Source organism: Lepidothrix coronata, unplaced genomic scaffold (genome assembly GCF_001604755.1).
Source record: "Lepidothrix coronata isolate B3197 unplaced genomic scaffold, Lepidothrix_coronata-1.0 Scaffold37, whole genome shotgun sequence".
Lineage (NCBI taxonomy): Eukaryota > Metazoa > Chordata > Aves > Passeriformes > Pipridae > Lepidothrix > Lepidothrix coronata.
Window position 1 is genome coordinate 5317471 of NW_016690217.1, and position 23986 is coordinate 5341456.

The window sequence follows — 23986 nt, forward strand, 5'->3', positions numbered from 1 at the left end:
ACTTGAAAAGAAAAGGCTGAACTGTTCAAAGAATTGTTAAACAGTTATAAAAATGACAATTTCACAAGAGAAAATAAAAATCTGTACAATGTCTGACTTTATTTTCCCCATGGTTGCTACAGAACTTGATTGTTAGACATGAATTCCACCAGTGCAGCTATCGTAGTTCAGCTTTCATGTCATCCCATTTTGCTTATTAGTTTGTCTACTGAGTCTTCTGTTTTCCCAGTAATATGTTCATACTCTTATGAGTCTAGGTAATTTTCCCCTTCCCTTTCTATGAACCCTCCAAGCTGCATTTAATTTTCAGAACATTTCCAGAACATTTCTAATGGTGAGAAACCTGTTTATTTCTACTCTTGCTTCTGCTTACAATGTCCCCTACTATTGTAAGATATTTCAGGCCTGCTTTCTAGTGTATGCTGTTTCTCATTTCTTAAAGCCTCTAATTAATCAACTGTCTTGCCATTTTCTCCACTGGGAAAAATCTTACTTCCATTATTACCAAACTAATTAGGAATCATTAAAAAAACTAAGCTTTGAATTCCAACTAAGACTATTCCTGTGCATTTTTTAAGATGGCAATAGAAGAATCAAATCTATTATAAAAAAAAAAAGGAGCAAACAATCAACAAGACAACAAAAACCATAACAAACAAACATGCAAAACCACTAGTGCATCAGACTTCACATAACAGATTAATTTATAGGAAGGTACTTAATGAAGAGGTTTTTCAAATAAGTATAAAAAAAAGTATAAGAAAATCAGTGATTTCATACTGACTAGTTTGACTCTGTACTTAATTCTTTCACAACAGATTCCTCTTTTCATGGTCCTTAATTCAGTCTCTCTTTCAAGTCATCTTTTCAATCATATAAAAAAATTCCCTTCTCAGTCCCAAAAAGTGTCTCTACAATGCACAAATACACAGATACAACATGCAAAATTTGAAAAAGTATGGAGTAATAGGGGAAACATAAGGGAAGTGCAGTTCACAGATGAAAAGGACAGCGTTTAATTCCTTGCATTTTAATGTTTGGATCCCCTATGTGTATAGACAGAATGGAATAGTTAGAGACAATCTCATTTGGAGTTTTTCTTTGAATCCCTTCAGCTGAAGAACTATATTCTAAAATGGCAGGCATAACAGAAGGATTATTCTAAGCTGTTTTAGCAGAGGGATTATATAAACAATAAGAGCTCTCTCTGTACTGTCTAAACACAGAGGTTCTCAGGGGCTTAGTTTTTAATTTGAACTCACATTACAAACCCAATGAAGCAGACTAAATATTGCTGCTGTTACATATTAGCAGTCACTTTGTTTTATAGTATGAGACATAGCAGGGAGCTATAATTACATGCTCACTAGAGGGGTCAATGTGTACCATAGTAGTTAAATTGAAGTCAGAAAATTTAAACCTTCATGAGAGTCTTCAGTTGGCAGAAGATATGGCTATTACATGTTTTCTGTAGGGTTATATTCCAGTGGTATTCCAGTGGAGTTTGTATCTCTGAGCTTGGAATTTTGGCTGTAATTATTAATATCTCTTGCAATACCTTATATAGATAGATATATAGATATATATATCTCATATATATATATGTATATATCTTATAGTTTGCTTTTGTAATCAGCGCTGTACAGAGTACTACACTGTAGTTTGTCTTCAGGTACTTGGTGAAAAAGAATTTTTTTTTTCCTCAATACAGACTAGTTTGAAATATTTGCTTTGATGTAAAAGGAAACAATCGATAATATGTGTTTGGTTTAAAAGGACAACATTGCTGGGTGGCTCATTATTGACTACTTCCTCTAGTATGATAAGGCTTTCTGAGGATGCAATAACATTTTATCTTTTTATCCAGCTTCTCAGTATCAACTATTTTACTCTATGCACAATCCATTTGGGACTTAGTCATTTAATCCCTATGACAGAAGTGGAACAGACATTTTATGAGATGGAAGACTGTGGACCTTCATTTGTTTTCTTCAACTTCTTAGACAGTGTGAATCACAAAATATGCCAGTTAAAACCTTCAAAAACACAGCCTTTGTACAAGAAACTTGTTAATATCAATATACAAAGAGGCAACTGGCAGGATTTAATTACGTTACTCTTATCAGGTAGCCATCATTTTCACTCTATTTTGGCAATTATATCAAAATCCTTGTATGAGCTAGTATAAAAAAATGTTTCAACAAGTTATATATTAAAAAAAATTCCTAAACTTACATATCCTAATTGTCACCCTGCTAATTTTCTGTTTCCTCACTATGAAGAAAGGCTAGTGTGAAATGGCTGCCACTTTGCTCTCAAAACTTCATGTATGGTGAAACAGAAAGGAAATATCACACAACCTTACTCCTGACTGTTTTCTTTGTTGGCTTTCCAAAGGAATATATAGGAAAAAATTTACTTCCTGAGTATGAGCTTTGTCTGTATTTGGATCTGTCTATGTACTGATGACAAACTTGCTAAAGTACCACATGCATTAAATCAAAAGCATTAAATGCAAGGGTTTACCCATAAAGGAATCATGAGTGTGAGCAACTAATCAGTTCTGGGGAGGTTCTTGGTTACTTTTGTCATTAGATAATTTCAAGGTAGATCAGTAAAATACTATGAGGATTCTTGATCATGGGAAGAGAAAAGACTTGCTGTTAACATAGCATAAATAAACTTTCAAACACAATCTAATTTAGTAAATCCAGGAATACTTTACCATATGCTGAGAGACATATGCACAGGCTCACTACTGAGAAACCGTAGGTTACAGCTTCCAAGCACTGCACCAGAAGCTGCTGGTGATGATGCTTTTCCCTCCAGAGTCTTCAGAAGTGTTTCGAAACACCTATTGGATAAACCCCCATACACCAGTGTATGAACAGATATTATCATGACAGCTATTAATGGTATTTAGCTTTCCATGTTCTTTAAAAGTTTGTTCATATAGTTTACCTAAGTTCCACAGTCAAGATACCGTGAGGAGGATATGAAGATGCATGTTTAGTAACCACTTTTAGTATACAATCTTAACTCTAACTGCTTTTATTTCTTTTCTAAGTATAAAAATACTTTTATCTCTATTTATAACAAAAATAAATTGGCAGGGGTATTTTTCCACATGTCAAAATTGAGCTCCTCTGCGATGTTTTAGAAGTCATGTTCTGCTCTAGAGACCTGACTTCATATTTAATAATATTTTTTTAATTACTTTATAAAACTCAAATTCTTTGGTCAACAGCTTTTCTCGGTTTTTTGTTTGTTTGTTTTTGTTTTGTTTTGTTGATTTTATTTGTTTGTTTATTTGACTGTTTAATTATTGTTGTTCAAAAATAATATTACTTTACCCATAGTATGCATTTTCCTTATAATTCAATGCAGAAGAGGCTGCACAGATAATAAATATAGAGATATATTTGCCCCTTATAACTATTATTATCATCTTATATTTGTGTAGATATAGCTTATGTTTACTTACTTTTTCAATCTCCACATTGATATTCTAAAGCTTTCATAGTTTCTGTGGCCTGTGAGCTTACATTCATATCACATGAATGAAAAAAATACTGCTGGTATTCAAGTAGATCACCTGTAGCAGAGAGATTTACAACCTCACCACTCTGAAGAAAAGTCACTGTTTCTTTGCCATGTAGACTCAAATTGTTAAATAAGGACAGTGCACATTCTTTTGTGATGTTTCAATTATTAAATTACTATAAAATGGAAATCTAAACTAGATTGTGTCAAAATATAATGAGTTATGTGAAAAGACATCGTATTAATTTATGACACTAATTTGTATTATTAAAGAGTTATGAAAACAATGGTGACTTGGATTGAATTACCTCACTAACATTTTATATCCAAGATGTTAATACAAAATTTAGCCTAAGGGCAAATTAAAATGCAGTAGTTGGAATTTAGGCTCCTTCTTCACTAAACTCTGCATATTTTTTGTCATAACTGTCTCTAAACTGAGAAAATGCATGTAATTGTTTGGAAACCTTGACTAATTAACATTGTAAATAAATCGGGACTAGTGTTTTACCATTTGAAAACATAATTCTAAATTATAGAAAATTTTATTTTTAAAGGCACTGTTAAGAAGAGTTGCTTTTTGTATTTAGGTATCTGCATTGTTACATAAATTGGACAGAGCAGGAACTTGAATCTGACTGTTTGAAAGGTTCATGTCAGCAGTTGGATCTGCCATCAACCTTGATAATTAGATAGTCAGCTGATACAACCATTATCTGCAGATTTTTTTTAGAATATTTCCAGAAGCATCTTTCACTGAAGACTGCTTTCCCATGTTCAGTAACATCAGCTTGATGTGATGCACATCCTAAGAGTTTTCATGGACAATTCATTGGGTTGAAGAATTCCACTTCTAGCATATAATATTTTAAACTGGTCAGTTATCTGTGGTGTTCCTTCACTTAAATTTACAATCAGAGATCTAGTCAGTGTATATATGCGAAAAGGGAAATTATTACTAACTCCAGTCACTAGATTTGAGTACAGAAATATTTAATATGTGCCAGGTCTGTTTCATTACATATTACAATATGTGCCAGGTCTGTTTCATTTTTGTTCTAATGTTTTAGTCATTTCACGGTGAATTTCACAGTCATGAGAATAGTATTCATGTATAATCAAACAAGCATATGACAAACTGCATTGGCGTTTCTGAGAGGATATTTATCTACTGTTTGAAAAAGGGCAAATACAAGTAGTTTATTCCAAATTAGATGCTATATAATTGATCTCTGCTGTATGCCTGATGTATGTTTCTACTATTGAGACTTCTATGGTTGCTACCTGCTGTTCTGGTCCCTAATTATGAGCACCGGTTTCTTTTCAGTTCAGCATTTTACTAAAAGGTTTGAGTTCTCAGTTTTCATCTGATCTGATCTAATCTGATCTGATCTGATCTCATCTCATCTCATCATCTAATCTCATTTGCATACAGTACTTTTAAATCAGTATCTGAATTAGGTAATTAGTGCAGGATCACAGTCCCTTAGATTCTTATTTTTCTAAGAATCATCCACACTAGGCCCTTTTCATTCAGGGTGACTTCTTATTTGTTCTAGAAGAGTGCCCAGGTAGATAGTTTTCAACAAATGAACAGTTAGTTTTATCATCAGGACTACCATGGTCTTCAAGATGACTATTTATATTGTTTAATTATTCCAACTTTTGCCCCTCTATATACTGCTACATGGCCACTTAGCCATCTTCCTTGAACATTTATCTGTGTTGGTCCAGGCCTTCATGCCTAATCATAAGGTCTTCCTGGATGGCCCTCACTGCTGCCTCTGTGGGACAGTGATCTGCCTCTAGTACAGAAGTTTGCTCTTCACTGACTCAGGAAATCAGTTTAGTTTACCAGAGAATATGCTAAAACACATCATGAATATGCATTTCTCAAGAATGAACTTGCAGTTTCTTGATTCATGACTTATGATCAACAGGATTACATATGGTTAGCCAGAATTCTTGGTCTGAATCTATATTGACATTCCTTAAGATGCATCTGTAATACCTATCACTCAGCTTTTGTCCTGATCTGAACCCCAAACAGAACCTGTGATCCAAAGAAGTAAATGTATGTGTATGCTTTCCAAGTTCACAATATCGAAAATTATTTCTGAGTCAGTCCATTGCAGTTGAGTTTACACACTCTGAAACAAGAAGTATACCAGTTTCTGTGGGTATTCTAGTCTGTATATGACAGTAAAGTGCATTGTAGTCTGAGAGTTGAAAAGTTTACCATTGTGCTGGAGGTAATTATAGTGGTAGCAATGTTGGAGTCAGGCTCATATTCCCGCTATAGACAGTTCCCATGTTCCTTGTCTGGATAGTGGTCCTGTGAATACTCTCAGTTACAGACAAAAATAGAATGAGGAAATGTGGAATTCAGTGTGGATGATCAGTGCTACAGAGTTGTCACTCTGGCTTTATTTTCTTTACATGTACAGGCATCTGTATAGGCATACCTTTAAAGATCATTGTTTTATAGGCCTATAAGGATAGGACATTGATAAAATATAGGATAAGTATTTGGTAATAAAATTGAAAACAAATAAATAGAATGGAAATTAAACAAAAAACACTAGTAAGATCTGTCATTATTAAAATAAAAAAAAACTTAGCTGTGCAAAATTTAAGATCTTTTTTTTGTTAACATCTAAAAATAATTGATGCTGAGGGTACCATTTCAGCATCAATTCACTGAGTCAGTTGTTTTGAAAAATTTGCCTTCCAGTTTCTAGTTCTAAGTTGCTTTATTGTGTAACAATTAATTGAAATTGAGATCAACCTTGAATCCTGTTTTGTTTTCCTTCCCTGTTTTACTATCATTCTACATCGGTTTTATGTACAACTAAGATGTGATTAAAGCATTTTTTAAGCTTGTCCAAACACAAAATGCAAAAAAGTCTCTTTGAAATTCAAGTTTGATATCCAAATTACTCCTCCACTTACACTTCCGTTGTGCTTTTTCACTAGTTTCTTCTTTCTTGCTTAGACAACTCTCTGTCTCTGTCCAGCTTATTGAGTGTTATATGATATCTTGTTGTCCTAGTTAGGACAGCTGAGACCAGTTCATCACTGGATGGGTGTAACCCAAAACTGTGTATTCTATAGCCTTCCATGCCATTTCCCAGAAACTGGTATCAATGAACCATTTACACCATCTGCACATAGAGCCTGACTCCTCAGGCTATAAACTAGGTGCTAAGAGGCCTGCCAGATGGGAGTTGCTCTTGTCCTCACATCCATTAAGGAACCCCCCACCCTGAGGGAGGTACTGAGCATTCCTGCCTGAACTGGAGGATATATAATCTTGGAGTCTTGGGACTTTTTTAACCACTCCTGGGATCCAGGGGAAGACTGCAGATCACCACTCTCAACCAGACTGCAACCACCACTTTTCAACCAGACTGCAACCATCACTCTCGACTGGACTGCAATCACCACTCTTAACCAGACTGCAACAGCACTCTCACCAACAGGTTTTCCCCTCTCCTTTTCCTTTGGACTCAGGGGGGCCAAAAAACACCACTCTGTTCATGCCCCAGGGTGCTGGGTTATACATTTGGGCTTTGTGGGTTAAAACCAATTGTTTGTCTGTATAATCGTACTTATTGTATTATTTTATTAAATTGTTATTGTGACTTATAATCTCTCTTTTGGGTTGAGTTCATTTCCCCTGCTGGTTTACCTTTAAACCAGCAAACCTGTATAATATCAAAAATGACTGCAGTAAAAACATCTTATTAACCTTAAAATTTTCAGTTCCTCTGGCATTTTACAGACATATTTGACTCAGCAATATAAACTAAAAATGTTAGAATGACTCAATAAACTTCTTCCTCTTTCTTTTGCAGATTATTGTATTGGCTTACTAATGTCAGAGTGTGGAAACGTTAGGTTACAGTGCTAAAAAATTTGACTGTCAAAACATTTTCGTGAGTCAGAAGTTCTTTTCTTAGAGCACAGTTTTTTCAGTTCTAACTACAGCCAAAATAGGCACTATGCATATCCAGTAGTTTTGCTAGTTAAAATCAATAATATATAGCTCTAATCTACTTAGAGGGAATCTGAAGTAATCATATGTGGATAATACTTTAAATATAATGGAGCTATTTTAAGCCCTTGGATCAGGTAATACTACCATCCTATTAATGTGAGATGATGAAGTAAAAATAGATTTAAAACATCCTTCTTAATGGAAACAAATCCAGCAGCATGTCTTTTATCTATTTTTAATCTCTCTTTTCCCCTACTAAGTTGACTGATCTTAACCCAGCTCAAACTCATTGTTTGTATTAACTGTCTCTTTCAAGACCATGGAATAGGGTGCGTGGCCAGAATTTTTACCTGGATTGGTGAAACTCATCTCTTTTTTTCCAAAATAGAAGAATGAAACTGTTGTAATACATTTTTATCTGTTATCACAACTGCAAACTCTGATCACAAGGGGTTTTCTTTATGTGCAATATGAGAAGAAAAAAAGGAAACTGTAAACTATAAGGTTCAAATTTATCATAAAGTTGTGACCAGAAGGTTAATACAAAATCTTCATAGTTATTGATTTCTTTTGGGATTTTTTTTATTTAAAGAAAGAGCATTTTTGAAACTGTGGAAACAATTTGGTTTTATGTGGCTAGAAATTCCACATTTTCTAGAACTTTTAGGTTAGGTTTTTGTACTGCTGTATCGTTCAGCATAAGCTCCCATCCTGAACATGCTTTGTATGCAAGCCTCTGTTCACACTATTATAAGCAGGCAGACAGAGACAGGTTTATAACACGTTGAAATGGCAGACTTTTTGTTCAAGCTATAACACAGACAGAAACACACTTATTTCTTTGATGCATACTACAGAAAGAAGCCTTGTTTATGTGCACATGCACATTCAGTACTTTAAATAGAGCTAAACAGGTATTTAATTAACTGAAAAAGTAATTATGTGCTTCAAACTCCCTGCAGAAAAGGAATGTCTGCTATAGTCTACCCTAAAAATTGACTTTTTGAGACACAGGGGCACATGCTTGACTCTCAATTATAGGTGTCTTCTGACTGTTAGTCCTCTTTTGATGACAAATTAGCTTCTTGGATTTTGTTCTCTTTTTCCTTCGTCCCTTCCAACTCCCCAGAGCTATTTAGTCTGGGTGTACAGGGCAGAAGGTAGCAAAGGTTTTGATATTAGATACCTCTGCAATATTTGAGATGACTAAAGTCTCCTTCCACTGTGTTCAGTTTGATTCTAAATATGATGTGACATCCTGAAACAGAGATGTCATTAGAACAGTTCTACTGAAAATAAGTAAAAAGTAATGAAAGTAATTCTATGATCATTATTCCATGATCACTGTAACTTCAGCAGTTAGCTGATGGGAGTATCTAATTTTTCTCATTGCTAGAGAACAATACTCTATGTGTATCTCTAAGCGAAGTATTTTTTTCTATTTATCAATGTGCTTTGTAATTCATAGTCATATAGAATCTAAGTTTTGTCTATAATGAAAGAATTGAACATGACACCTATAAGACAAGAACGGCATGCTAAATTCTCTGTGTACTCTTTCACTGAAGCTACATGCAAACTTTGAGTTAGATCTCCCAGGCAGTGGCTGATTTTTCATTAAGATTAATTTGAAAACAGTACCTTACTACTTTTACCACTATATAAATACCTAGAAAGATATTCTCATTGCTGTAAAAAAATTACAATTTAATGACAGATAGAGATGAAGTAGATAAGGCTATGAACAAGAGGATGACTGAATTGGGAGGGGTATATTTAACAAGATTACTTATTCCACAGTTTATGTTTATTGAAAGCTGAGAACCAGTCATTTAAGGATTTTTAGAAACAGGATTTTTAGAATCAGGATCACTAATGTGTGCGTTTCTGTGAGATTTTACATGAGTGAAAAGCAATAGATATTCTAGTCTTAGGAGTTACAGTGGAAAGGAAGGTCACAAAATCTTTCCCCTGCTTTTTTTGGAAGTTTTGGATAGTGGATTCTTAATAATATTTTATTTTCATGACATGGAAATTCTGAGCTATGAAAATAATATATCAACTTGAAGAAAAGGATGAGTGAACTACTCTCCCCAAGTCCTGGAGAGGCTGTTTTACTTGAAGATTTTGCTGTATATGCCTTCTTGTTTATCTAAGCCTGTACAATGCCATGAGTCTTTGTCTTAGTTCTGTCTAATCACTAGAATCTTCTTATACTGTATAAAGTATAAGTATGAGTATACTATTTATACTGAATGAGTATACTATTTAAAATTTATAATTCTCTGGAAACAAGAAAAAAACTTAAAAAAATATCTGAAATATGTTCCTCTTTTGTTTTATATGACTCATACAATCATTTTCCCTCCCGGTAGGCTAGGGAAAAAATGTAAAATTTGGTTGCTAGATAGAAACCCAAAACAGTAAAAAAATAGATTTTATCCTCTGACAATATATTATATCTCTGAAAATATCTAGTGCTGAAAATATCTGAGTACATCTGCAGGTTGTCTTTGATACTGGAAAATCAATTTGGAAAGGTGCTCAACATTTCTACAATTGGAACATCAAATCTGAACAGCTGTTGATTCTCTCAGAGATTAGACTATCACTCCAAAATGAGAAAACCATTTTTGTCTTTCCAAGTCCCATAGTTATTTGGTGTCCCCTTGCAACAACCCAGAATGCTCTCTAGGGATTTGGTACTGGGCTAGCCATGATAGCTCTGATATCTGGCACAGAGGACAAGTCTTCCAAGAGTTTTTAATAAATTTAAAGATATGTGGGGTTAGCATTTCTTTTTGTTTGTTTGGGGTGGGGTTTTTTTGTTTGGGTGTGGGGGTTCCTTGGGGGGGTTGTTTGGAGGGGGTTTTTTTAATTTTTTTTCCTCTTTTTTTTGGGGGGTGGTGGTGTTTTTTTTCCCATTTGAAAATTTTATTTAAAGGAAAAAGAAAGCATATAATTTAGTTTTGATCCACTTGCTAATCTTAATGTAATATGTTAGCTAGTTAGTATGATGATAGTTACTTTTGTCAGTAAGTATACACATGAAAAAAGTCCCACAGTACTGTTTGACTATTCTGCGCTCAGCATGTCTCTTTTAGAAGTGACCTTGAACAAAACCAATATCTCTGATGTACCTTTGTGTAAAAGCATCAATGCAGATAAAACATGGAAATAATAAGCAAAAAAATAGCCAGTAATACAGATTAAAAAATCAATAATAAGAATCTGCATTTTGTCTATTATTTGTCTGTCTCTGTATAATCTACTCACAATTAAATAGCTGGAGGATTCTAACATTCCTTTTATTTTTTTCTCTATTTTTACTTGATAATCAGTTATTGCTTGGATTTTCTATGTTATTAAATAGTATTGATATAATTGAATGTAAATAGTCAACAGACTAACATAAAGCAAATGATTTGATATTTAGCTTAAAGTATAAAAAGTCCTACTCATTTAGAAATATTGAGTTGATCGATCTAACTTGCTGCGTGTGAGAAGTCAAACATAGACAAACCTATTTTCTTTGCTGCTATCTAGTAGGCAAATGTTAGAGTTAATGCATTTCATACAGATTTCCCAGCAAATACATTTTATCTCAGTGCTAAATTTTAGAAGTGTACTTTGGGTAAACACATCACTTTTAGTGATAGTACCATTTTATGGCTCAGTTTGGATGTGATAGAACCTTTCTTTCATAGAGGAACTATGATTTACAGCATTTTCATGCATTTATTTTAATGACTACTTTTTAAATGTTGCAACATATTTTGTATTCATGAATATTTTGCATGGATTTATGTAGATTAACACTAGTATAGGAGAAATAAATATGTTTTATTTATTTATAATTTACACATCACACTGTAAAATTGTTGAGGCAAGATAGTTCTGTGTTTTGCTAAGCAGAGCAGCTTAGGCATTCCTATCTGTAACTTGACTTATCAGGGATTTTTAAGACACTAAAAATAACTAGGTGTTGGATCAGATGACCCACAGCGGTCCCTTCCAACTTTACCTATTCTATGATTCTGTGAATTTTAAGATACTAATTAACCTTGCCATTTTTATTTCAATGTGCTGAAATTCTTTCTTAAAACATTTCAGTCATCCAAGGCTTTTAGCTCACTGAAGTGGAAATTTTTGAGTTTATGATCATAGGGATATTTTCAAAGTCAAGCAACAAGTAAAATTTGAAATTGAATTCTTTATTTACATTTGCATTTTTTGTTAGTGGTATTCAGCAAAACTGAAGAATAAATATTAGGAAGGATAAATTGAATCCACTGTGTGATTTTTCCTCAAAGTTTAAATGCTAAATACAGACTTTCATTATTTATCTCTGGCTTTGACGGCTCCAAGTGATTTTAAGTTTGAAATTCTGGTGTTTAAAGTAATGTTACTGGCTAACAACATTTTGTTGCTAAAGGATAAGCCTCCAGTATTGTGTGCATGGACTTACTATAACAGCATTCTGCTTGATAGAAAAACACTTATAATGAAATCAGAGACAATAGAAGTATGTTATGTCATGGTGCTTCTGCCCTTGCTACTAAATAGACAGCTTTAACAATCAGCAAACAATGCAGTGCGTGATACTGGCCTTAGTATTGTTCTTATCTTTAAAAGTATTTACTAAACTTTTATGAGTTCCTTGAGTAAATGTGTCTGGTGACTTCTGTTAAATTCTGTACATGGCTGTGCCATTCAAAGCTGTTCCTGCCTCATAGCTCCTGGTTTCCCCCTATCATCAGGATGTTAACATGGCCCATGTAACTACACTTTAGCCACTTTGAAACAACTACTATTAACTACTCAGCTGCTTAATCTAATATGGCCAACTTCACAGGAACCAGATAAATGGTGACTGCATAGTGCTTCTTGTGTGCCCTCTTTGCAGCTGATTCCTGCTTGCAACCGATTCTGAAGTGAATATTTGGCAATTGTCCAAGATATTTGCTAACTCCACTAGTTGTGATTTAATCTTTGCTTTTAGCTGGGTTCTTAGCACTTGCTTACAGATAGGAATATATTAGGTAGATAGAGTTCTGATTTAGAAAATAATATGATGTCTTATTAAATTAATATGAATAGTTAAAACATTTTCAGAACACTTAAACAGTTTCTCTTGTCCTGTAATTCAATTTTGCTACTTAAAAAAAAGTCACCTAAGAGTTTAATCGTGATGAGATCAAAGCTGATCATCCAAGTAGTGGAGCAAGCTGATGTCACATTTCTATGCATAAAAAATCTGAGGTTGTGTGATATGGTTTGAAGCTGGCTCCCTGCCAAGTCTCCAAACCTTACCACAAGAAGTCCCCCCCTCAGACCTCAGGGAGAAGAGGGAAAAAAACAACCAAGAAAACCGAAACAAGAGAGAGACAGCTAAAGCAATATATATAAATATATTTACACTTATATTACAGTTTATACAATTGAAATATATATACAATTTCACAAGGAAAAGGGAAAGGGAAGGGGGAAAGGAAAAAAAGGAACAAAATCAAAATAAAACATATATATATCTCGATCAATAGCCCAAGATCTAGCAATTAAAAGAATTAGCAAAGAATATCTTACTGCTCTCCTTGGGACAACAGAAAGTCGCTCTGGAATGATCACCGGCAACCTCCGTCTCCCAAGGTCAGCAAGGCCTTACCAGGCCTTACCAGGCCTTGCTCCCCAATCCGACAGACTCAACAGCAGGGAAAACTCCCACCTCCAAAGCTGCCGGAAGGAAAGAGACCGAAGGCCTTCCCTCCTTTCTTCTTATACCCCGGCTTACGTAAAAATCGTAGGGAATACTGGGGAAATCCAGGCACTTCCTTGGTTACAAACTGGTCAGCAAGGAAGGCCTAGACCAAACTAACACAGTGTGTGATTAATATTGCAGGTATTAGAGAAAGGCAGAAGTGAATTAAATTTTGAAACTAATGAGGAATAGACAAAAACCCAAACCACTTTCTGAGTAGAAAATTGAGGGAATTTTAGCTCGCTTGAAACTTCAGAAGAAACAGTCAGATGAATGGGTAAAATACTGTAAATCCTTTCTCTAAAGAATTCTGTGGGCTATAAAAAGAAAGGATCACATTTTGGAAGGAAGACTAGGAAAAATAAAGCACGACTGAAGATTCTGTAAGGCAGATATTTAAGAGAAGATATCTTAGAGATCTTATTTATTTGTGTAGTTTTTTTGATAGAGCCTTTAGAAAAGATTTTTGCTTATGTATGTTAAACCTAAACAGTTCCCTTACGCTTGTTACTTAATAGCTGACTTTGAAAAAAAGCCCATTAGAAATTAAATAATCATGCATATTGTCATATGTGATTGGAACTGGAAGTGTTCCCTGAACCTCTGTGTTCCCTCAGAGGTTGAATAAAAGAGGTCCTCTTCCTCTGAATTTAAGGTCCGACTTAACTCTGAGAAGTATGGCAGACCTAGAATAAAACTTTATGTAGCAGTCTTGTACAAATCAAGAGCTCCCCAGAATTTAAAGTTTTGTAAGTGGAGGGCAGTAGTAAGTCTGGATCAATTATCCACCTGCGCTGAATTATGTTGGAAGATGGTTTTGCAGGAAAAGAAAATCAGTATTTTAAGTGAATTGAGTCTATACAATATTGAACAAAGAAACTCAGAAGGTGTTTGCAATTCTTTGGACTTTTCCATTGAAGATCAAGGATCACATTGCTTCAGAATGTGGAACTGGACAAGTAAACTACGTGATATGTCCATAATCATTCTCATCAATATACATAGTAGACTTAGAAAAGCTAAATACCATTCTAATAATTCCTAATGTGTCTGCTTTATTCAGTTTTTCTTCCAAGTAAGTAAATCCTGCATGCAAGGTGAGAGTAAGAAAGCAGGATGTTCCTGTACAAACACTTTTCCGAAACTACTGTTCACTGGAGAAAGAAAACAAAGAAATTACTTGATCTGATTCCCTACCTGTGAACACAGTACAGATTAGAAAACACAGGCATGTAGTGAAGTGTGTGAGGTCTTTAGGAAGTCACTAGTTCTGTCGTCCAGTGAGATAAATGAAACTTGGGGATTTTTGATTAGGTTATGCTCTGGTAGAAGCTGGAAGAATTCACTATGATGCACACTACCTAGTAGTAGGTTTCACAATACTGAATAATTCTGATAAGCATCCAGTAAATATCCAAAATGTTATTACTAAACAAATATTAATTCTGATGCTGGCAAAAATGTGGAACATCCTCATTTATTTCAATTTTATCCGATGTTCTACCAGGAAAATACGTGGGGTTTTCATCATCTTTTTCTACCCTGAACCCTGAACTAAAAGAAGACATCTGTCTTCTTTTAGTATTAAGGCCTGGCAAATACCAGAAGAAGTAATTCTTTTTGAAAGTTGTAAACTTAAAGTAAAAGCAAATCTGTTTTGTTAAACTTTGCATTATTTTGCACCATAAAATCAATGATATGGTCACTTTTTTTTTTGGCAGAAGACTAACAAAATCATTTAATAGAATCATAGAATATCCTGAATTGGAAGGGACCTACAAGGATCATTGAGTTCAACTCCTGGCCCTGGCACAGGACAACCTCAAGAGTCACACCATGTGCCTCAGAGCCTTGTCCAGATGCTTCTCCAACTGTGTCAGTCTTGGTGCTGTGACCACTTCCCTGGGGAGCCTGTTCCAGTGCCCAGCCACCCCCTGGGTGAAAAACCCTTCTTACACATTTAAATTTTATCATATAGTTATTATGATACTACTGCAAAACACTGTGCAGATAAAGATTTTCTATGTAAAGATAAAATGTAGAGGGTTTACTACATGATCTGGAGTGAAAACATTCATCTCTAGGAAAAAAAAAAAAGTGAGGTTTTAGAAAAATGATGCAACCTTTCTTTTAGCTACCTGTCTTTTTAAATCTAGTAATGAAGGAGTTTTTCCCGTTGAATCAAGACTTTAGCATAGCACATTAGAAGATGTCTATCCCTGTTTGTTAAGTAGGGTAAACCAGAAGGGTTTGTATTATGCATATTTCTCTTCATGTGCAAAGAGGATCAAAGACATTTTTTTGAAAATGTTGCTTTTAGAAAATGCTGACTTGCAGTAAGCAAATCAGTATCTTTTCCTTGGGAAGTTGAACTTCTAGCTTAGAAAAAAAACAAACCAACAAACCAAACCAAACCAAATAAACAAACAAAAAAAACCAGCTCAGCTTTTCACTTTGCAACTTCAACATTTGGGAAAATTTATTTCGAAGTGAACAGTAACCCGTTGTGTTTCTGCTGAGATACACTCTACACTTGTCACCTGCAAAACAGCTGCATTGTTAGAAATACAATGTAGAATTTTACTGTTGTTCTTCACCTGGAGAAAACGTTAGGAAGCCCTTAATCAACATTCATAAGTGAAGATGAGACTTTTAAATTGGGCTTTCTTGCCTTGCCAGATATATTGTTTATCAAGTAAGGAATAGCAAGTGCCATCAGAATGAGCTGCAGCACTGCATGGGACGAATGGTATGAAGGTCATTAATTTCAAGCCTGCCATAAAAACTCTTCTATAAACACTGTTTATATTTCAGAAGCACCTATTATTTTTTTTTCTTTATTCATGAAAGCTCTAACACTAAAAAATGCTCTCTTCTTTCACAAGTTTTTAGAGCATTTTCTGAGTCAAGAGCCTGTCCAGAAGAATATCTTTGTAGGACTGGGGATTTCATCACCTGTATTTTCATCCTGTGTATTACACAAGTTGATGAATGACACTGGAAGGGTGACTGCAGCCCTGGGTGAGCTCTCCAAAGAGCTTACAGAAGGTTATTCGTTGAGAACAGGTGTACTGGATCTCATTGGGATGTAGATAATTTTCTTCATAGCAGCCTATGGGGTGCTGTGTTTTGGATCTCTGACCAAAACAACACTGGTAACACACCAGTGTTTTAGCTACTGCTGAACAGTACTTGGGCAACTTCAAGGACTTCTCTGTTTCTCACTGTGGCCCCACCAGTGAGCAGGCTGGGTGCGATGAGCCTGGAAGGTGACAAAACAGGGACAGCTGACCCAAGTTTACCACAGAAATAGTCTGTAATATATAAGGTCTTGCTCAGCAATGAAATTGGAGTGGGAAGTTTTTGCAAAATAGCCATTTGCTTGAGGACTAGTCAGCATCAGTCTGCTGGTGGTAAGTGATTGCTTTTGCGTCATCTGAGTTTTTTTTCTTTTTTCCCTTTTATATATTAAACAGTATCTTGACCCACAAGTTCTCTCATGTTTGCCTTTCTCATTCTCTCCTCGACACTCTGAGTGAGTGAGAGAGTGAATTCATGGCTGAGGGGGGACTTATTTGCTCCTCTACCTCTTATTCAGCGTATTTTCTTTTAGCACTAGGATTATGCCTGTCTTTCTGTGAAGTGGCACAAAGAGTTGGAGAATTATTTTGCATTTTAGAGGACTCTTCTGCAACTGGTAGTGGATTGAGATTCATGTTCAAGTGAACCTAAAAGTCAAATTCTTACATGTAAAATAATAGCTTTGTTATTATAAAATATGTGTGTTTGTTTTTCATGCATGGTTTGACCTGAACTCTGCATTATCTGAATTTATTAAATAATCTTAGATAACTAAGTTAAGCAGGGATTTAGATGGAGTTTCTATCTGAGCAGTGAATTGAAACAGCTGTGAGTCTGCACTGGGCGTGTGCAAAAGACTGAGGTCCAACACTTGTATTTTATACATGAGAGCTGTCTTGGTTTAGATAACTGAAATAGTTCTCAGGGCCTGAGTTTTTAGCCTCCAGAAGTGGGAAGTGTGAAGTCACTCGTTACAGCCTAACACCATTTAATCCACCTGAATAATGATTCAATATCTCCAGTTTAGTTTTATTTGGCTTTTTATAAAATATATATTAATCTGATATTTCAAAAAAAAAAATCTTGATATCTCATTCACTTGTGAAACAATTATCCAGACATCTTATGAAATCAGAGTCCTGAAACTGGCTCCCACACTGTGCGTGGTGCTGGCTACTAGCTAGCTAGCACATCATGGTTGTGTCACAAGAAGTGTTTTCCTCTTGAATAAACAGCTAATGTCAAGCAATTTGTGCTGAGTGAGGTATGTCTATGGATAAATCATCTTACTGTGCTGACTGACCTCTAGTCCCTGTTATAGCAGCAAGTGTCAATCTTCCTAGTCTTTCTAAGACTAGAAAGACTAGACCTTTTTGTCAGGTTCATTTCTAAACAATTTTATGTTGCATTCATCTGAGGGTTTTTTTATCTAAGCAACTAGTCTCTGGAATTGACTTAGGGATCTAAGTATGGATAGCCCTATCTTAGGTGAGAAGATGGACTCTTCCAAGCATCTTACTGTTTATATAACTTTGGAAGTTTAATAGAAAAAGTCTCAATATTACTTCTGAGTTTCAGCCAGTGGCAGTCACTGTGTAAATTTCATTCAATCTACACCTCTACAGATGTCTATTACTGATCACTACTGTGTAACATCTAGTTATACACAAAACAAAACTCATTTGATAATTTAATTTCTAATGATCCTTTACGCTGATCCTGTATTATTTCCATTTCATTGTAAAGTATTCTTTTATCAGTGGGTGAATGTTTACATTCTCACCAAAAAAACAATTTGAAAATTCTGGTGATTTTGTGTTAGTAGTAAATAAGGTTCTTCCAGATTTGATGGCACTTTTGAATGAATGCCACTTAAGAAAGTATTATGGTATTCTTTCTAGTTCAACGCACTAGAAAAAACCAAACCACACAAAAACTTCCTTAAATGGACATGGAAAATATGGGTTTTATCCTTCAATTATGTCAACAGCTGCTCTGAAGTAGGGTTTCCTACTGAGGAAAATCTAGTTTAGGAACATCCATGTTCTAGAATGTAAGGAGTTAATGGGAAACATTATTTAAGAAATATCGTTGTTTATGTTAGTATTCTCCTTGGCAATGTTCATAATGCCAGTTAAGATTCCCATATAATGTGCCTTATAAGTTAACATATATGACTTATTCATAAAACGATAAATCCAAAAAATATCTTTTCTATCAGAAGATGTTTAGTCTTATTATTAAAAATATTTGAGACTAGTATTTTTTAACTTCTTCTGTTTGTTCCTTTTATTTAAGCTGACACATTTTATTTAATCTTTGCTAATTATCTAGAATTCTTTTCTTTTTTATTGAGTTCTTATGTCTATTTCAAGATTTTAATTTTTCTGAGTATTGATTACCAGCATATTATTATAACAGAAAATTTATGCCTGGCCAAAATATGTAACATTCAAGTACCTCATAAGCTATTAAAATATTTGAATCTATGAAATGAGTCCTTCACTTATTTTACTACAAAGATCATATCTTTTCTTTTCCTTTTTCTCTTCTCTTTGATCTTTTGGAGTTTCATATCCTACACCATAAGATACAACAAAGATGTTAATGTTCCTATTATAAAGATATTTTACTTTCACATATTCTCAAGAGACTGGATACATTCCATATATATAACTCTATCTGTGAATTGCTTGATTCAAAGCCTGTGAGTTTTTAATGAAGTTATACAATAGCAAGGCCATGATAAAGCCTTCTCACACTGGGGCTCAGGACAGAATTTTTCAAAGTTTTTTGCTAGCTTACACCTGTTTAAACTTAGCATCATATTTCTATTGCAAGTCCAACAAGGCTAAATGAGAGTTTTTCTAAAATCCCTGTTGTTCTTTAACTCCAGATGACACTAAACCCCACACAGCTCATGACTCACTCTCTCCCATGAGATGCAGGAGAAAATCAGAAGAGTAAAAGTGAGAAAAGTTGTGGGTTGAGATGAGAACAATTTAACAACTGAACTGAAATAAAATAATAATATTAATAATAGCAATGAGGAGGAAAAAACAGAAAGAGGGAGAGAAATAAACCCCAAGAAAAACAAGTGGTGAAAATAAAAATTTACATCAATTGTTCACTAGAAATCAAGCTATGCCCAGCCTTCTCCTGAACAGTGGACCCTTAGACAACGTTCCTCCTAGTCTACATACTGAGCATGACACCCTATGGTATGGAATATCCCTTTGAACAGTTCAGATGCACTGTCCTAGCCATGTTCCCTCACAGCTTCTTGTGCTTCCCTTGCCTGCTCACTGTCAGGGCAGCATTGGAAGCAGAAAATTTCTCCACTTAACATAAGCACTGCTCAGCAACAGCTGAAATATCAGTGTGTTATCAACACTAATCTCATTCTAAGTCCAAAACACGGCAATGTACCAGCTGCTCGGAAGAAAATTAGCTCTATCCCAGCCAAAACCAAGAAAATTCAAATATAAACTTTCTTTTTAAAAATTAATTGTTTCTAGAAATTGTGGTTGCAGATAGAAACAGGAAAACACAAAATTAATATTTCCAAGTCAATCTACAATTTTTTTTGTAATCGGACCACTATATTTACACCATTAATAAAGCGCATAATTTTTTTTAAATTGTTGCTCCCAAGATTGAACATTGTAGCCTCTTTGGAGAAATCATAAAAATGGTTTAACTTCCTTGTAGCAAATCACATCACCTTTCATCATCTCCTAGCAAAATCTTTATAACCAATCAAAGCATTAAAGCTTTTTTCTCCACCTAATTTTCTTTAAGTTAGGGTAGATTTGTTTCCCAAAAGGCCTTTCTCTTTAACACTAAGACAGCTCATGTCCTCTAGACGTGTCAAAGAATATATTCTATTTTAATGTAATAATTTTTAATCTGACCAAACATTGTTCTAGCTAGCTAGTATGATGTTTCCATTAGTATTTTGGGGTTTTTTTTTGCTTTGTGATATCTGATTTTCTGCAGTGTATTTCCTTGTAATGTTTTATCTACTAATTTTGAAGTGTTAATGGAAATTCCTCAATGTCCTATAACTTAGAAATTCCATTTGGCCAAATTTTTCTCCAAGTTTTAGTTTTATTCCACAGTGAATTTATTGCCTGCTCTGGCAAATAACTGAACACAAGAATACTTGGGTTTTTTCCCTTTTCTTAGGTTATTCACTGCATTCCTTTTTTAACTTATATAGAATACAAAATAGTTGTGAATTGGGATAGAAGTAAGAGACAAATTTCAAGCCCTAGTCTCATAGCAGCTAAGTAAAAATTTCATTCTATGGGTGTTTGTGTTATCTTCTCTTCTGACTTTGAATTGCATATTGTGTGATTGAGGCTTATCTCTTCCCTCTCAAAAAAAAAAAATCAAAGACATACTAAATAATGTTTTAATATTAAAACTTGGCGGGGGGGCGGCTCCCGTCCCTGGCCGCCACACTGGGCAGGCTCCCGGTGGCCCGCCCCGGAGGAGGGGAGAAGTGAGGAGGTACTTCAGAGAGCAGAGAGGTTTGCCAGTCCAATCTAGGGGAAGGGGAGGGGGTCTGGCAGGCTGTGGGGTCTCAGTGGGGAGGAAGTCTGTGTATCCCTATGAGGTTCCAAGCTGTGCTGGTGATAGTACATGCCATCGGCAGGGTCTCCCATGCCAGACAGGTCAAAACCGAAGGGTCAGATATAATATGTCCATGGGCCCAATGGGCTCACTAGCCTTCAGGTAACCGTCCTAGGAGAAGGACAACTCTAATTTCCAAACCTGGGCAGATGGAGCTCGCTTAGCCCTGTAAGGCCATCCATCTAAGAGAAGGTCACTGTAATTAAACCTACATCCTGAGGACCTCGCTGCCACCGTCCAAGCTTGCTTGGCCCTGGCAGATGAACCTCAGGATTAAAGGGTGGGTTCAGTTCCGCGCATACTGCATCTCACCTAAAAAATCCATTGCGCAGGCTTGAAGGCTTTACTCACACTCACAAAGCCCTGTAGCGATGGGTGAGGGTTGAAACGGCAGGTGAAAGGTGCATTGGAAGCCACAGACCCAACCCTGCATGCAGGCGGTTCAGGATATTGGTCATTAGAGACCGACCAGAGATGACAGTCTCTTGGGGCAGCACCCTGAACAACCAAGCAGCCTTTTCAAAGACAGGACTGCCTGTCTCCACTTGGAGAGGGACCTAGAAAAGGTGACCTAAACAAAGCTCATCTCCACTTTCACCCGGTTGGTTAACCGCAGGCCAACGGGTGTCTTCTTCCAATGCGGTCACACAAAGATCAAAAGACAAAGGCATGTACCTGCCTCCAAAGGTGTACCTAAATTAACTCTAGAAGGCTGGAACATCAGAACCATGCTCGATTCTGCGGATCGCAGACGTCCTAAGTGTCATTCTGCCCTAATTGCCCATGAACTGGCACGTCTCAACATCAACATAGCTGCTCTCAGTGAAGTCCACCTCCATGAGGAAGGCAGCCTTAGAGAACAGGGTGCCGGTTACACACTCTTTTGGTCAGGTAAACCAAGAACCGAAAGGCATCTCTCAGGAGTTGGCTTCATGATCAAAAACTCTATTCTTCTCAAACTCGAAAATCTGCCGACAGGTCACTCTGACCGCATTATCTCCCTATGCCTTCCACTCCACAACAAGCAACACGTTGTCCTCTTTAGTATATATGCCCCAACTCTCCAAGCTGACCCTGCTGAAAAAGATAAATTCTACACTGACCTGTGCCGCCTTACCCAAAACGTGCCTGCAGATGGTAAGATCATTATCCTTGGTGATTTCAACGCCAGAGTAGGTAAGAATTTTGAGGCCTAGAAAGGAATATTAGGCAAGCATGGTGTTGGAAACTGCAATGATAATGGTTGACTTCTGCTAGAATTCTGTGCGGAGCAACAGCTCACTGTCACTATCTTTCAGCAGAAAAATAGTCTGAAGACAACCTGGATGCACCCCAGATCTAAGCATTGGCACCTCATTGATTATGTCTTGGTGTGACGGAGAGATGTTCGCGATGTCCACCATACCCGCATGATGCCCAGTGCAGAATGCCAAACAGACCATCGGCCTGTGCGCTGTAAACTCAACTTCAACCTTAAATTCAAAACTAAAAGGGGCAGTATCCCAAGGAGAAGACTCCAGGTTAACAATCTCGAGTCAACCACAGTGAGACACAAATTCCAGGCTAATCTTCAAACTAGGTTCAAAAACCATTCCACAGATTCTGCAGATTCCTCCCCTGAATCAACTTGGCACCATATGAAAAACAGCATCCTGCAGTCCTCTGAAGAATCCTTAGGGTTCTCCTTCAAGAAGAACAAGGACTGTTTTTTTGATGAAAACAATCAAGAGATCCAGGAATTGCTGAAGAAGAAGAGAACCGCCCACCAAGCACACCTTGCACTGCCATCCTGTCACGCAAGAAAAACAGCCTTTCATCTTGCATGCAGCAAGCTCCAACAGAAACTTCCTGACATCCAGAACAAGTGGTGGATCGATCTAGCTGAAAAAACTCAATTATGCGCAGATACAGGTGATCATAGAGGACTCTATCAGGCCTTGAAAAAAGCATACGGGCCTACATACCAAGTCCAAAGCCCTCTACTCAGCGCTGATGGTCAAACAGATAAAACCTCCATTCTGAATCAGTGGTCTGAACACTTTCAGACTCTTTTCAGTATCAACCATGTAGTCCAAGACACAGCCATTCAGTCCATCACACAACAACCAGTGAAGTACGAATTGGATACTGCCCCCATTTTAGGAGAAACCCTCAAGGCCATACAGCAGGTGAAAATTGGCAAAGCAGCTGGGGTTGATGGAATTCCACCTGAAATCTGGAAGCATGGGGGCCTCGCACTCCATGCTAAATTTCACAAGTTTGTGGTGCGCTGTTGGGAACTAGATGAACTACCATCAGACCTTCGAGATGCAGTCAAAATCACTTTGTATAAGAAGTAAGGAATTAAATCAGACTGCTCAAATTACCGTGGTATTACTCTGCTCTCCATTGCTTGTAAAATCCTGGCAAGGATACTCTTGAACAGACTAATACCTGCCATAGCAGAAGGAATTCTACCTGACAGTCAATGTGGTTTCAGAGCCAACAGGAGCACCACAGACGTGGTGTTTGTTCTCAGACAACTGTAAGACAAGTATAGGGAACAGAACAAAGGTCTCTATGTAACCTTTGTTGACTTCACCAAGGCTTTCGATACTGTGAGCAGAAAAGGTCTGTGGCAGATTTTGGAACAATTAGGTTGTCCCCCCAAGTTCCTTAAAATAATCATCTCACTCCACAAGAATCAGCACGGCCAAGTCAGATATGGCAATGCACTTTCTGAGCCCTTTCTAATAACTAGTGGAGTGAAACAAGGCTGCATTCTCACATCAACTCTATTCACAGTCTTTTTCAGCATGATGCTCCAAAGGGCCATGGCAGACCTCGAGGATCAGGACGGTATCTACATTCGATACCATACTGACGGAAGCCTATTCAACCTAAGGCGACTGAAGGCCCACACCAAGACCTTAAACCATCTTGTTCAGGAGCTACTTTAGGCTGATGTCCTAGTTAGGACAGCTGAG

The 23986-nt window shown here is 36.3% G+C and overlaps 1 long non-coding RNA gene across 1 annotated transcript; it reads right to left on the reverse strand.

The window, feature by feature from the left end:
- Positions 1-2731: 2731 nt before the first annotated feature.
- Positions 2732-13229, reverse strand: LOC108496147. The gene is made up of 3 exons (XR_001874342.1): positions 13130-13229; positions 3485-3595; positions 2732-2854 (listed from the first exon to the last, which is right to left on the reverse strand). It is a non-coding gene; the product is annotated as an uncharacterized LOC108496147 (long non-coding RNA).
- Positions 13230-23986: the final 10757 nt, after the last annotated feature.